Here is a 5,932-nt window from a genome sequence, read left to right as displayed (position 1 = left end):
ATTGACATTCTATGCTCAACTCACTTATAAGAATGGAATTTCTTTCTCTATATCTGTTCACTCTCTATTATTCACGCATGATTAGCTAAATTAGATGAATGGGTTGAGAAGCATTTAGCTAGCACAACTATAGAATCTTCATTCTTTGTGATTATCTTGTTTATGTATGCTTCATTCGTCCATTAGAGATACTCGGGAGGGATGTCTAAGGACAGGATCTAGACTTGGGAAGTTCAGGTTAGAATCTAGACTCGGAAGAGCCAAATTAGAATGCATAAACGGGAGATTGATTCTTAAGAATGAGCACTATTTGTTATCAACGCATCGCATGCATCCTAGAGATAGGATATAATTGTATACGGTCACCTTGCTTTCATGCATTTTGCATCATCGCATAGGACAAAAGTAGAGACTTAGGGATAAGCTTTATAGACATTTTGCATTCAACACATGCGTCCTAGATTCAGGAGCATCGCATTTACATTGGAAAATGACTTGCTGTGCATGGTTGTAACATGATCGCATAGTCTGACGCGTCCCCAAGTAATGCTAGCTAAAGACTTCTCAATCCGTTCACCGCATACTCATTGAATCTGTCAACGCAATCGTCTTTCCTCAACTCTGCCGCATTTGTTTATTTATTTCTTGTCAACGCAATCAACAACAAACCTACAATTTATTTATTTGGTTAGCGCAAGGATTTCATAAAAATTATCAACGCAAACTATTTTCACAAGTCCCTGTGTTCGACCTTGGACATACCAGAAAACTCAGAGGAATTTACACTTGAATTTCGCTGGGGAAACTTGAGTGTACAACGCAAATTAATCAACGCACATCATCCATATTTTCACTTCAAAAATAACAAGCATCAGTATGGTATCATGAAGATTCCTGGGTCACACATTTTTAGTGGGATTGTTGTATTTTGCATTACTGCCTCCGTGGCGATCTTATCTTCATCACTTTGTTTCTTTTTCAACGCGAGAATGGTGGTAGCTGGACTTCTTCTATCTCACATTCTAGAGGCTTGAGGGTGGACGCAACCTCCGAGTTCATCTTCTCGGGCTCTTCTGAATTATAAGTCAACCGATCCTCGGTTGTTACCACATTCAAGTTGGTCATGATCGGTTCCTCCCCTACTTACGCGTTCATTTTTTCGCTTAGCAAAGAGACTGCTAAGCATTGTTCCTTTCCCATACACCCAGTGTTGCGGGGGAGCTCAATTGAGCTTGGCAATGCTCCTTGCGGTCTATGAAGCATAATGACTAGTCTCATTATATAACACCGTCCATAATAAAGACTTTCATTTCACCAGGATGACCATAGATGATATGATCTGAATCCTTAGTGAGTGTAAACTCCTACCTGTGAAGGTGGTATTTTGATTTATATGCGTGAGAGTGACCAGATCACCAACTCAATAAGCCTACCATTTTGAAGATTCGTCTGATTAGGGAGTTGGTAACATAGCTACACAAGATGGAATTCACACCTTCTCTGACATCTGGGTAAGTAGATAAATTATTCTTTTCAGGGTTGATTTCGGGGCTTGAATAATATGGTGCCACACCCTCTCTTGGCCCAAGAGGGGTTTGGTCATAGTTGGACTATGAATTATTGTTCATTAAAGGGATTAATGGTACTTAAGGAGTTATATGTAACTACAGGGCAAAACGGTAATTTTGGCCCAGTTATACTTACGAGCAATATCCAAAAGGTCCCATTGCTAGATCATAATCGAGCAGGATAAGGCACTTAAATAGCTCATTTGGGAACCTGACAATGTCCATAATGTCCCATTGCTAGATCATAACAGACAAAAAAGGATAAATTAGTATTGAAAGAAATTTGAAATATTCAAATAAATATATTAAATTGATGAAAAAAATCTTTATTATATTAGATACAAGTTAATATTATATATTAATGTACTAAGATATATACATTATTATATTTAATTTTGAAGTGAAGGTTATCTAACATACAACAACACTTGTTACACACAATATTACAAAAATTCAAAGAGCATTAGAAATGAACAAAGAAAGATAAAGCACAAACAAGATACAAAGTTTAACAACCCAATTCAATGCAATACGACCTACATTCACTAATATAATGTCAAGCGATTACAATACTGTATTTATCTATAAAGAAATGACAACTATGGTGAAACATAAACAGCTCAACTTCTTGAATGATTGCTTAGGCTTCTCCTAAGTATAAGACTCACTCTCAATGAAATATAGGCTCCTCTTAAATGTGAGAATATTAATGAACGATTACTTAGGCTCTTTTTTAAGTATAAGACTCCCTCTCCAAGAAACATAGACTCCCCTAAGTGTGAGTCTCCCTCTAAACTTCTATATTTCCAACTTCAAATGTAGACCACTCCACTTGATAAACTTAGGCTCGCTTAAGTTTGAGAATTGGTTGAAACAATTTGTTTCCTAATTTTGTACCAAATAAATAACCATTTCTATTAGAAAGTGTAGTAGTAGTAGCATGGGTCGAACACGGGGAACCATTGAATTTCTCTATTAAACCGATTTACAATCTGGGGTAACTGGGGGTATTTCGAAATTCGTGTGTTCAATTGTATGAAAAATAAATTGTAAAAAAGTAATAGAGATCAAATTCAATAACTAAATGGTCTAGCTTAGGAAAGACTTCCTTGAATTCTTAGAATCTCCTTTCAGGATTAGCATAGAATAAACTCAATCTTATGCTCTATGCCTCTCAAAGGTGATAATTCCTTTGGTAACTCTCAGGAAAGACTTCCTTGTATTCCTACAAAAGAGACATAAAAACTACAAGTCAGAGAGGATTTAAGATCCTTGATTAGCAGACAAGCTTCTTTAAATGTTACCATGAGTATGGTTCTTTCATAAAACATGGCTTTCCTAATCTCTCAAGATTTAACACTCCAACTTTCTAGTTTTCTCTCTTTTTTCTCCACATTCTCCAAGAAAACCCTAGAAATTTAAATTAGGAACCCAATTGTTGGACCCTTAACATCAAATTCTAAAATCGCTAATCAATTTGACAAAAACCCAAAGGGAAGGATTAAATTTGGATTACCTTTTGATTGAAAACAAAGAGATAAGAAGAACTAGTTCCTTACTCCAAATTCGAATACTCTACAAGCAAGATAATCAGACTTACCTAAATGTTCTTAGCATGAAACCCTAATTCAAGAATTGAAAAATAAGGCATTGAGACTTTATTATTTAACATGAATTTTCTTTTAGAGAAAACCCTAAAACTCAAACATGCGAAAGACTAATGTATTGTGTTTTTCTTCCCTCCTTTGAACCCATCCTACTTACTAAAGGGATTCTAAAAAGTCTACTCTACCTAAGCCAGAAACAAAAAAGCCAAATAAAACATATATGGGTTCAATAATGAAAATACCCTAAAAGAAGGTATGTTTAGAAATTAAAAAAAAAACGAATAAAAAATTTAACAAAGTTTAGTTAATTTCATTTAGTAGCATCGACTAAAACCAATTATAGAGCTTCTAATCAGATGTTGTTTCTTGATCTCCTCAATTCATTCTATGTCCATCTATACACGAGAATTCAACGTCAACTGTAGCTTTTTAGCTATTAAGCGTATGATTGGTGTTAGAGATAACATGAGGGCATCTTAGTTCATATCAAAGAGTGGCCCAATAAGATATATTTTCCATTGTGCAAGAGGCCAAGGACTCACAATTTTGGTTGGTGGCTCAGGTGGTTTCCTTGGGATTGGTACGTTGTTAGCTCTCAAAAAGAGATATTATTCCTAGCTTAATTCAGGCTCGTTAGTGGATTTTATGTGTTTATTTTCCTATTTTGTAGGTATTGAGCAATCGAGAGAGAATTAATCATTGGGTGAAGAACAGGGTTAATTTGAAGCAATTTGGAGTTCATTTGAACATTCAGGCTTCAAAAGAGTTGAAAAGACCAAAATGTCATCGAGTTCCACTGAGTATAATTAGCCATCGAGTACCATCGAGTAAAAGGCTGTCAAGTAATCAAGAAAAAGCTACCGAGTCAACGAGCATCGAGTATCGAGTCGTTGAACATCGACTAGTGAGTATTTGATAGTGGACGCAGCGTTGCAATGCTACTCTAAGCATCACGACACTTCGAAGTTGCATCACCACCAACGTCCCAACACATCTTAACGCTAAACTCTAATGTTTGAAGGCAGAAGCATCAACGTCGCAATGCTTCTTTAGAGTGTTGTGACGCTGCGAAGAATGACAGACGTGGAGTTGAGCATGCACGCAAGTGAGCGTTGGCCAAGCGTTGGACTTCTTGTTTGACACTTCCCTCTCGCCGCATCAGCGTTGCAACACCGCGTTGATCATTATAAATTCCTCTTCTCGACCCTAGGTCGAAATATGCCAAATTTTAGAGGCCAAATCGATGAAGTCGAAAGTTAATCTTCATCCTTCTTCTACTCCCTTCAATTTTTTACTATTTTTAGGTTAGTTTTTACTTTATTTTCAGAGTATGATCATGTATTGGAATCTATCTCATCGATTTTTCTATGAATCGATGAGGTAATCTTTTGTTTAATTCTTGAATCGAACGTTCTTTGTATTTTGATGAGTTTTCTATTCAATCTTTGTACTTTAATTCAGAATCATATTTTTCTTGAATCTTGTTTAATTTAGACTTGCTTTTATGTGTTGGATTGACGTCTCTATCATGATCACATGTCTTAAGCTAGTTAAATTCAAGCTCGCATGCATCCTTGTAATCGTCCATGCTTTGAATTTACCCTTGTAGCATAGATTAGATGAGCATGCTTAGGTTTATAGGCTGTCCATGAGTCTTTGCATCACACATTTAATCTAGATTTAAAGAATAAATTGATTATTTGAACATGGTTGTCGTGATACTTAATCAACATAGTTGAATCCTGAATCTCAATGCATGTGTTTCTAGTTCTTTATGGTCGTTGAGGACCCAATTGCATCTAGAAGCATGTAGGTTAGTTAGGGCACGATCTTTCCAGCCTTAATTACGAATTAGGATGTTTGATTGGTTTAGATTAATTGATTGTCGACCTTTGTAGAAATTAGTTAATTCACATCGTTTAGTTAGCTATGCATGCATAATTCGAATATATGATATGTTGGCTGAAAACAATGATTTAATTTACATTGAATGGCTACTTGATCTGAGAAATAAATGAATCCATTACCCTTTCATATATCGATTGCACTTTATTTCAATTTCACGCATTTATCTCTTCCACACCAATACCTCCCAATTCGTTGATATTGTTAAAAAATTAACTTAACGAAACCAATCGCGCTTCTCTGCAGATCAACCCAGAAATACCACTATTGCTACGTTTTAGTAGTGATACGAATAGTTCGGTATTTACAAATTTCTTTTGCTTCGGTTTGGAGACAAATTAACGACATCGATTCTCGATCCAAACAAAATGGCGCCGTTGCCGAGGAAGCCATTAACATTTCATTAGTTAAATTTCTAGTTAGAGTATTCTTTTGCTTTTGATTTGTTTTCCTTTTTGTTTCAGTATTCTAAGCATGGATAGATATCATCAATATGGATGGGGACAATCGATTGGAGCATCTCGACTTAGTGACGATGTCCGTGACCTTTGAGGTCAACTTGCTGAGTTAACTTCTTTGGCTAGTTAGTTTGTTGCTATTAACCCGCAGTAGGTGCAAGCATTGTTGGGATTAGTGTCCTAATTCTCCTGGAGTCTCGTAGTTTTTAAACTGTACACATTGATATAATAAAATAAGAGCTATTTTATTTTGCATTTGCTCATATCCAATAAACAAAGCTCCATGGTTATTGTATGTAAACTTAAGCATATAAATGAGATATACAAGTGGATCATGCCTTAAGTGATAACCTAAAAATATGTGTAGTATAACGATTAAGGAGGGATACCTGAT

The sequence above is a fragment of the Benincasa hispida genome, chromosome 9 (genome assembly GCF_009727055.1).
Source record: "Benincasa hispida cultivar B227 chromosome 9, ASM972705v1, whole genome shotgun sequence".
In the NCBI taxonomy this organism is placed as follows: Eukaryota; Viridiplantae; Streptophyta; class Magnoliopsida; order Cucurbitales; family Cucurbitaceae; genus Benincasa; species Benincasa hispida.
Note: the sequence above shows the minus strand (reverse complement) of the source record.